This window comes from Vulpes lagopus, chromosome 8 (assembly GCF_018345385.1).
Source record: "Vulpes lagopus strain Blue_001 chromosome 8, ASM1834538v1, whole genome shotgun sequence".
Lineage (NCBI taxonomy): Eukaryota > Metazoa > Chordata > Mammalia > Carnivora > Canidae > Vulpes > Vulpes lagopus.
The window spans coordinates 14,148,864-14,159,643 of NC_054831.1; the positions used below are offsets into that span (position 1 = coordinate 14,148,864).

Genomic DNA, 10,780 nt, shown 5'->3' on the forward strand with positions numbered 1-10,780 from the left:
GTGGTGTGCCCTCCCACAGCATCCAGACAAACCTATGCTTATCTACAGAACCAAGAAGACATCTACCCTGAACCCTATTCTCACAAGTCAGCTGCTGGGAAAGAAACCTATGAGAACCATCTGCTCTATAGGGTCTCCCATTGAAAGACCTGAAGTGAGCTTTACCTCACTTCATGGACTGGAGAGAAGATAGGAAATGGCTGTCACTGACACAATGACACTGTCCAGGCACTGTGGCCCAGACCCTGCCCTCATTATCACCTTGGCAGACAACGGGCCTGAAGTCTGTTCCCATGATGTTCCCTGGGCTGCCTCTAAAACACGTGGACTGGGCCATGTCCTAATCCATCAGGCACAAATCTAGTGTCATGATGTAAACTCAAACCTGAACTCATGGCCTGTTGCGTGGACACTGGGCCAGGATTCTAAGCTCAGCCTCAAGGTATCGGGCAAAAGATCTGACCAGATGTCCATCTGGACTCCCCATAAGCCCCCAAGTAAACTGAGACTCCTTCCCTTCTAGATCATCCAGGAGAGCCTCAGAGACCTGATTTGGACACTGTTCCAACTCTCCACTTTCTGTCCATTACAACTGGACTTGGACCAAAGGAAAACCCCACATGACCAGGAAGATGGCAGCTGAGGTTCTGAGCAGACCTCATCTGAATGCCGTCTACACCTGCACTGGTTCTCATCTTTCACCATCCAGCCATGTTCTAGGCCAATCCTTCAGAATGGTCTTCAGCACAGTAGACGGCGGTTGATGAAGCTCCAGATTCATAGCAGCTCTCATTCCATCCGCCTGAGAAGCATACACCTCAATTTCAGACGCCTCAGTTTTTCCAGATGCTGTCCTATGTCCCCTTTAGTGTCCTCTGTGAAGACCTCTGGTCTCCTTCCCTGAGAAGAATGACTGGGAGGGAGACCCCTTGCAGGATGTGAATGCATCCTTGTCTCATGTGACTTGGAGGTTATGGCTGCATCGACAAGGACAAAGATGTAGGAGGCAGCTGTTTCTGGTTCTGCAGTGCTTCTCCAGCTTGGCATGTGTGCAGATGCTGGAATCCCAGACAGCACTTCGGGGACACATGCAGACACCACATATTTAGTTATATAAACTGAAATTGTATTTTAAAAAAGATTTTATTTATTCATGAATGACACACACAGAGAGAGAGGCAGAGACACAGGCAGATGGAGAAGCAGGCTCCCTGCAGGGAGTCCATGTGGAACTGGATCACAGGTCCCCAGATCACGACCTGAGCCGAAGGCAGACGCTCAACCACCAAGTCACCCAGGTGCTCCTGAAATTGTATTTAAAATGGAACTTATTGGGGATCCCTGGGTGACGCAGCGGTTTGGCGCCTGCCTTTGGCCCAGGGCACGATCCTGGAGACCCGGGATCGAATCCCACATCGGGCTCCTGGTGCATGGAGCCTGCTTCTCCCTCTGCCTGTGTCTCTGCCTCTCTCTCTCTCTCTGTGCGACTATCATAAATAATAAATTAAAAAAAATTTAAAAAAAATAAAATGGAACTTATTGGGACGCTTGTGTGCCTTGGTAGTTGAGCATCTGCCTTTGGCTCAGTGTAATCCTGGTCCGGGGATCACATCCCGCATCAGGCTTCCTGGGAGGACCCTGCTTCTTCCTCTGCCTATGTCTCTCATGAATAAATAAATAAAATCTATTTTTAAAAATTTCTTATGAATTCATTAAAGATTTAAGTTATTCTATAATTTTTATTTATTTATGATAGTCACACAGAGAGAGAGAGAGAGAGGCAGAGACAAAGGCAGAGGGAGAAGCAGGCTCCATGCACCAGGAGCCCGACGTGGGATTTGATCCCGGGTCTCCAGGATTGCACCCTGGGCCAAAGGCAGGCGCTAAACCGCTGCGCCACCCAGGGATCCCTAAATAAATAAAATCTTAAAAAAGAAAGGAACTTATTAAACTGGAATATGAACTATTTTTAATTAGTTTTGTTAAAAAATGAGTCAAGTTGTGTGAGTAGGTTTTAAACTATAATCTAAATAGAATACTATTAATCTGCATTTGGTCTGCAAATGATTAAATTTTGATAAAATCCGTGAAAGGACCCACCTATGTGGTGTGTAGTTTTTATTTAGTTTTATTTTTAATTTATTTAATTTATTAAAAAAAGATTTTATTAATTTATTTATTCATGAGAGACAGAGAGATAGAGAGGCAGGGACACAGGCAGAGGAAGAAGCAGGTTCCACGCAGGAAGCCCGATGTGGGACTCGATCCTGGGAGCTCTGGGATCACACCCTGAGCCAAAGGTGGACGCTCAACCACTGAGCCATCCAGGCATCCCTGGTGTGTAGTTTTTAAAGTGTCCTCTCCAGAGATAAGAGTTTTTGACTCTGTTGAAGTGTTTCAGTGAAAATCATCATGGGGAATAATCTATTGTCCTGTATATTTTGGCTTTTTTTTTTTTTTTAAAGATTTTATTTATTTATTTATTTGAGAGAGAGAGAGCTCGAGCAGGGAGGAGAGGCAGAGAGAGAAGCAGACTCTCCACTGAGCTGGGAGCCCCACATGGGGCTTGATCCCAGGACCCAGGGATCATGACCTGAGCTGAAGGCAGATGCTTCACCAACTGAGCCACCCAGATGCTGTTGTAAGTATGTCTTTTTAAAAAATTATTTCATTATTAATAAAATTCTTCCAAATTTGACTTATTATGCAGGTATCTTAACTTTTAAGCATTGAAGACATTTTGTAAATTATTTTTTTTTTAATTTTTTTTTAATTTTTATTTATTTATGATAGTCACAGAGAGAGAGAGAGAGAGGCAGAGACATAGGCAGAGGGAGAAGCAGGCTCCATGCACCGGGAGCCTGATGTGGGATTCGATCCCAGGTCTCCAGGATCGCGCCCTGGGCCAAAGGCAAGCGCCAAACCACTGCGCCACCCAGGGATCCCCTGTAAATTATTTTTATTCATCAAAGTTTATCTGGGAATAAAAAGGAGGTTGGTATGATCTGTACCTTATTTATTTAATTTTTTAAAAAAGAATTTATTTATTCATGAGAGACACACAGAGAGAGGCAGAGATACAGGCAGAGGGAGAAGCAGGCTCCCTCCAGGGAAGCCTGATAAGGGACTTGATCCCAGGACTCCAGGATCATGCCCTGAGCCAAAGGCAGATGCACAACCGCTGAGCCAGCCAGGCGTCCCAGGACCCGTATCTTATTAAAAACCCGAATCTTGGGCAGCCCGGGTGGCTCAGTGGTTTAGCGCCACCTTCGGCCCAGGACGTGATCCTGGAGACCTGGGACTGATCCCACATCAGGCTCCCTGCATGGAGCCTGCTTCTCCCTCTGCCTGTGTCTTTGCCTCTCTCTCTGAGGGTTTCTCATGAATAAATAAAATCTTAAAAAAAAAAAACCCAACACAAATCTTAGGCACAACTCAGCCCCAGCGCATCAAGATATGCATATAAATGCTGTTCCTTTTTTTTTTTTTTTTAAAGATTTTATTTATTCATTCATGACAGATACAGAGAGAGAGAGAGGCAAAGACATAGGCAGAGGGAGAAGCAGGCTCCATGCTGGGAGCCTGACATGGGACCCGATCCCGGGTCTCCAGGAGCACACCCTGGGCCAAAGGCGGCGCTAAACCGCTGGGCCAAGGGGGCTGACCATAGACGCTGTTCCTAAGTGGATCTTATGTATATTAAATTGTGGAAAGTACTGCAAACAGACTGATCCTCTGTTTTTCTCACATTGGAATCAGTTGTTGAGATTTACAGTTTTTATTATCTAGGCCCTACCTTAAAGATACCAATTACCTGCTGTTCTTTGTTTTGAGGCCTGTGCCTTGAGCCACACCGTGTCCAGGTGGTGGTAATGGGCAGCAGAACTTGAGAACCTCGGAGTTCTTGGTGAAGAGATCACAGGATGCTCATGCTGTCTACATTTTCTAACTTTGGAAAAACTGTCACTAGCATCCACAAAAGTTGTATGGCTCCATAAGGGAAGGATTTCCTTCTGAAGAGCAAATAAGGTCTCCTTCCTCCCTGTCTAGTACTCACCTCATCGGTGCTTCTTTCTTTCAACAGGATTTTGTCCCTAAGTGCAGGGCATCTCCTGTAGAGCAAGAAAAGGTCCATGACAAACACCGGGAAAGGAAAGAAACCCAAGGTTGGACCAGTCCTCCGATCCTCCATAGCCCATGAAATGATCTGGTCTCTGTGTCACTTGGGTCACAGGCTGTTTCTGTGTAGGACAAGGCCTGGGCTCCTGTTCTGCATCTTGCCTCATTATTCTAGCATAGCTCTTCATTTCTGGCAATATTGAAACAGTCTGGAGAAGTACAGAAAATTGCTCTCCTTTCTGGAATCTTTCAGCAACCACAGGAGTTAAAGACTCTTAGGGTCATACATAAATAGCAATTTGAGTTCTGGGGTGGAAAGCGAGCAGCAAGCTACATGTTTGAAATGCAAACAGGGATCAGAGGGTTAGGAGGCAAGAAGGCATTGTTAGAACAGTATGATGCACGGCTCCACTCCAAACACTTGAAATGATGTCCAGGATGACTGTGTTTCTTACAATGCTCCAGGTGACCCCAGTAGGAAATCAGTATTGAGAACCATTTAGCTAAATATTGCTCTTAAACCTTTCCCTGCTTACAGATGTTTTGGAGATCCAGGGCTTGACACGAGATTTTGTTTCAAGCTGTTTGGGATGGAACCATGAATGTTCACATTCAAAATCACTGGTGGTGCTCACGTGGGCGCCCCCAGATGCTCCTCACATGCCCTATGGGGGTGAGCACAGCACACACTAGTGCCTCACAGTCAGCCATCAGTTCTCAGTACAACCGGGATCCCCTTTGACTCCCCCTGTGGTTACCTCTTTCACTGGTTCTCATTAAACTGAGGTCAATAGTGTCTGAGCAAGGCAGTATTTGAGAAACACACATGCATTCATTGGAGCAAGCTTGCTTGGGCATGTACTGTGTGCTCTCAGGTTTGCCAGGATGTGCTGTGTGCCAGGTGCTGTGGACCCCATGCACAGCCACAGCGTCTGGGTTCAGGGGTGACTCTGTGCTGCCTGGGGCAGAGAGGTCTGCCCGTAGATAGGACTGAGGTCACCCGTGAGGCCAGGGCCTCTAAGGGTGTGTCTACGTCTAGATATGAGGGCCATTGGCCAATGGATTTTGCTCACATACTCACCGAGGATTGTTGTGTTTTGTTCACTTCCCATGCAGTGATTTGGGAGGACCTGTGCACGTGCTCAAGACACAGCTTGGAGAGATGAGTTTAGTACTGAAAAGTAACATGGGTGCTACCCCAGGGCCTTCTACGCCATGTGCTCCTGTCCTCACGACGGGGAATGGGAGCTTCCTTTCTGTACCATCCTAACCAAACCTATGAACTGACGTGCAGCAAGTTCTCAACAGATTTCTCCTCTCAAGCTGGAGATGAGAGGTTCCCTAAGATGAGAGGACACCAGAATCCTAACAAGGAGGAATTCTTACCCCTCAGGGACTGAAGTGGACATAGGGTCCCTTCTGTGTACTGCATTGTTTTTCATTTTTGTGTCTGCATTGCATTTTAGAGAGGCCACCTCTTCATCGAGGCCATCTGAGCACTACTGTGCTTAGGTAGGGGTGAAGTTTTCCTGAAAATAGGAATACTTATTTATCAGGGGGCTCTTCAAACGAATGCCTGGAAATCCTTTTTTAATTGTAATAGCAGGAAAGAAAAGCAAATGAATTATGCTTCAGTGCCCTGTCATTTCCTTTTACTGGCCTGTTTCTATTGGCTCTAACTCCAGTGAGGTAAACAGACACTCAGAGCCAAGGGGAGGTCCCTTCTACCTCAGACACACACTGTGTATAAATACAAACACAGGAGATGTGAGGGAGAAGGTGGTTGGAGGCTGGAGAGTTTACACAGACAGAAGTCTTATCGCTGGACTCCAATGAAAAGTGGGAAGGAAACTTAAATTGGAGGTTTTGGAAACCTGGATTCCTTGACCATCAAGTAATGCGCAGAACTCGCTCCTTTATCTGCACCTACTTTACTGCAAGTCTGAGTAGAAGGGAACTCACACCTGGAGCAGCAGTGGAGATGATTTCTCCTCCACTTTTTCAGTCCTACTAGTTTCTGTTCCTTTGCTTAAGAGAGTTATTTTCTACAAATTTAAACCCAATATATTTAAAAATGTAAAAAATACTCAAAAGTTGGGAGAAACTGGTATTACTTATGGGAATGTCAGAATACTGCTCAGATTTAGAGACACTCTATGAAATTGAAGCATGATGGGCACCTGGGTGGAACAGTTAGTGAAGCATTCAACTCTTGGTTTCGGGCATGAGGTGGGGCTCTAGTGCTCAGTGGGGAGTTTGAGTCCTCCTCTTCCCTCTGGACCCCCACCCCTGCACAACTGCACTCTCTCAAGTAAGTAAGTGAGTAAATCTTAAAAAAAAAAAAAAATTAAGCAGCATGAATGACTGGGATTTGATCTTGCCAAAATCCAGCAGCAAAAACTTAAGAATTTTTAAAGTAAATAGGGGAGCACCTGGTGGCTCAATTGGTGAAGCATCTGTCTTTGTGAGCTCCTGGGGTCCTGGGATGGGCTCCCAGCTCAGTGGAGAGCCTGTTTCTCCCTCTTTTTGCTCCTCTCTCTGTGCTGCTAGAGCTCTGTCAAATAATTAATAAAATCTTTTTTTTTAAAGATTTTATTTATTTATTCATGGGAGACACAGAGACAGAGACACAAGTAGAGGGAGAAGCAGGCTCCATGCAGAGTGCCTGATGTGGGACTCGATCCCAGGTCTCCAGGATCAGGCCCTGGGCTGAAGGAGGCGCTAAACCGCTGAGACACCCGGGCTGCCCTAATTAATAAAATCTTAAAAAAAAAAAAAAAAAAAAAAAACCTGGTAAAGGTATTACTGAGGCCTCTGAAAGTCGAAAATGGAGTTTTATTATTTTTCAAATGTTCATGTAAAATAATAGACATCCATAACAAATATGCCTGGAAATATTGAAAAACTAATTATGGAATGCCACCCTCATTTAACCCAAAGACATCAGAATTCATTAATCATCTCTACACCTTCTGAACGGAATGAACTAAATGGAAAGAGGACTATAGGTGCAGAGCCCAGGACGGCGTCTCTAACCCCTGCGTAGTCGCGGGCCAGAAGCCAGTCAGGCTCTGCGGAGTCCCCGCCCTGGCCTAGTGTGGCGACTGCCAGGCCCTGGTCCCCGGCCTCTGCAGCCCACCTGCTCCCCCGGCTCCGTGACCCTGGTGCGCCCACCGCCCTCCCCGGCCTCGCGGTCGTCGGCCACCTAAGCCGAAACCAAGAAAAAGTTAAAAAAAAAATATTTTAAGTTATTTTTTTAAGAGAGCATGAGCCAGCGAGAGTGACCACCAGGCGGGGTGTAGGGGGAGGCGGCAGAGAGAGAAGCAGGCTCCCCGCCAACAAGGGACCCCCCCACCCATGTGGGGCTCGACCCCAGGACCCCGGGATCCCGACCTGACTCGACCCCAGGACCTCAGGACCCCGGGATCCTGACCTGAGCGGAAGGCAGCCGCTTCACCCTGAGCTCCCAGGCGCCCCTGAAAAAGCTTTTTGTCCCAGAAGCCCTTTCCAAGGCTGGGAAGGAAACATCTCGGGGCTTACGACGCTTGTTCCTCTCGGCGGTAACCCGCAAGGCTCCGAAGGACCCGCAGAACGCACGCCGCCCCGCGCCCCCCCGCGGACTCCTCGAGGACTAGGACAGACCGGAAGCGTCGCGGCCTGGCGGAAGGACGTGCTGCGTCCGCTCACACTGGCCCGCCCTCCTCAGGTCCCGCCTCCCCGCGACCTGTGACCCGGAAGCGCTCTCCGAGAGCGCCCTTCCCGCCTGTGAGCGCGGGCTTCGGTCTTGGAGCGCAGGACGGCGCTCGCGGTGGGGGTGCGGCCCGGTCCTCCCCATAGGCCCGGCGCTGGGAGGGGACGACCGGCGCTTCCCCGGACGCCTCCTGCCCTCCGTCCCGGTTGCCATGCGGCTGGCTGTCCCTGCCGGGGTGTGCTTACGGTCCCGCCGGCAACTTCCTCCGGGACCATCTGGATTCCGTCCGTGGGAACCTGGAGGTGGCCGCGGGGCGGGGAAGGGTCGGGGTGTGTGCGTGCGAAGAGGGGGTGACGGGCCGTGTGCACGCGGGGGAGGGGCGAAGAGGGTGACGGGCCGTGTGCACGTGGGGGAGGGGCGAAGGGGGTGACGGGCCGTGTGCACGTGGGGAGGGGCGAAGAGGGGGTGACGGGCCGTGTGCACGTGGTGGGGTGAAGAGGGGTGACGGGCCGTGTGCACGTGGGGAGGAGGTGGGGGCGGGGGAGCACGCTCCGACTGTGAAGGACGCAGACCCCGGAGGCCGGAGCGCAGAGGAGCAGGAGGACGGTGACCGAAGGGCAGCTATCAGAGTCGTCATAGTTTGTTTTTATAATCTTCTGTGTTTATTGTGTCGTGCTTAGATTATGAAGCTTTCTGCTCCTTATTGTAGGAAATCTTTGGAAGTTCATCATTTTGCACTGTTTCTTTTTTTTTTTTTAATATTTATTTATGATAGAGAGGCAGAGGAGGAGGGAGAAGCAGGCTCCATGCAGGGCGCCCGACGCGGGACTCGATCCCGGGACTCCAGGATCGCGCCCTGGGCCAAAGGCAGGCGCCAAACCGCTGAGCCACCCAGGGATCCCCATTTTGCACTGTTTCAATGTGCATTTGTTAAGGATAGTGACCTTTATTTTGGGATTAACAGTCACAATTTTGTTTAACCGGTTTGTCTAATAATAGATTAATTTTTTAAAATTTTTATTTATTTTTTAATATTTTATTTATTTATTCATGAGAAACACAGAGAGACAGAGACAGAGGCAGAGGGAGAAGCAGGCTCCATGCAAGGAGCCCGACGCGGGATTGGATCCTGGGACTCCAGGATCACACCCTGGGCTGAAGGTGGCGCTAAACCGCTCAGCCACCCGGGCTCCCCTAGATTTTTTTTTTTTTTTTTTAAGGTGATACTTTAACGTTGTGGGCTGTGAACTAACAGTTTCCCACTAAGGACTTGCTCCCTTTATGCCTTCGCAGCCAGGGTTGAAGGGTGAGGTGTTGTAACAAACCTATCTGCTCAGGAGTGGGTCAGGAGGAGCCGTTTACATAGGTGGCCGTCCTTCATGATTTCCAGGGCCAGTAATGAATTCTTCCTAATTTCTGATAGTTCACTGTGATGTTTTAGAAGCATGAAATACTTGTGATCATTATGATTAAAACCATGACAGATAAGTTGCTCTTGCTGAGGAGTCTGCAGTGTGGTCTGTCATCTTTGGACATAGGGGAGGGAAGAGAAGGGCTGACCCTAGGGCATTCAGATCACAGTGTCCCTGCAGGGGTACCAGTGGCTGCATCCTGCCGGCTTCCACTGACCTTCTTGCCTGGCCCAATATATGGGAGCAGGGTTTGCAGGCAGTAGGAGAGGACAAGATGGAACAAAGATGTGTCTCCCAAGAGCAGGGGCTCTTGGTGAAGTGGTGACAAATCAGGAGTGGGACCCTGGGAAGCTCAGAACAGGAAAAACAAGTATCTGCCCATCTTCACCCGGAGATCCTTTACCCCTGCTGCCAAGTAACGTGGCTTTAACTAGGATACAAAAACTTTCTGAAGAAATGAGCAGAAAAACAAAACTGGGTGTCCATGGTGGAGTTTATCATCCATGTATCTTCTGAAGAAGAGATTCACAGCAGCCAAACTCTGTTGCAAAGATGAGAAACCACTTCCTTGATCTTACAAAAATCTATAGAATAGAAACAAAGAAGAGAAGGGAGATCTGCACCTAGATGAGGGCAGTAGTGAGCAGTAAAGGAGAATAGGACATAGTTGCATTAAGTGCTTACAGAGTCCAACCTCATCAGCTGGGGAAGCCCCCTGGACACACACCCAGGTGTAACATCCTCCCCTCAGGTGAGACCTCTCCCTCAACCATCCCCACCAGGGCTGTATTTATGGGGCCAATGATGGGGTCTGAGGTTAAACATGTGTTCCTGCAGTATGGAATGAGCTGCATTTCCACATTGACATGTCTTCACATCTTCAAGGAGCCCAGGCCATGTGTGCTTGCCTCCCCTCCTGCATTGCATTCTGGGGGGCCAACCCAGCCTGGAGCAGGAGGGGATGTGAGACAAGATCTACAGTCCTGAGTGTCCAGACCAGAAGCGCCAGTTCTGACCAGGAGGCCAGCTAATGTCTACTAAGCGGGCCCCCGAGGTCAGTCATGCAGCATGAGTATTACACACAAACATGCTTTAGCCTGCCTGTGTCCCTGCAGGTTGGGGTGGTGGGTTATGCAGGACGCATCACAGAAACTTCCATCCATACAATCCAGTGTAGGAGTCTGGGAGGTGTCCCACTATTTTAGTAGAACGCAGAGGACTCATCTCCACATGTTGAATTCCTTCCAGTGTGTATGGTTTTGACACAAGAAGGGGTATATTGATTTCCAGCCCTGAAAGGCATAGTCTCAGCACTCACAAGTGTGTTAAGAGTGATCTTGCCTTGTAAGGAAGCTCAGACAAGAAGGAAGGTGAGCAGGAGTCAGGAATGCCTTTTTCTTAGAAAAAAGGTTATTCTCTTGGTTGTTATGTCCTCTTCCTCCTGAAATGCCTTTTTAGAGCCTACTAATCTTCAGCTCAAGTATCCTGCCTAACACATTGTTCACAGTCACTCATGGTGTTTCCTGAACCATGATCCATCTCTCTATGAACTACTGAT

At 48.5% G+C, this 10,780-nt stretch overlaps 1 long non-coding RNA gene across 1 annotated transcript; it reads right to left on the reverse strand.

Annotated features, from left to right (window-relative positions):
- Positions 1 to 1,158: 1,158 nt before the first annotated feature.
- Positions 1,159 to 8,183, reverse strand: LOC121496681. The gene is made up of 3 exons (XR_005989309.1): positions 7,553 to 8,183; positions 4,058 to 4,112; positions 1,159 to 1,304 (listed from the first exon to the last, which is right to left on the reverse strand). It is a non-coding gene; the product is annotated as an uncharacterized LOC121496681 (long non-coding RNA).
- Between the last annotated feature and the right edge of the window lie 2,597 nt (positions 8,184 to 10,780).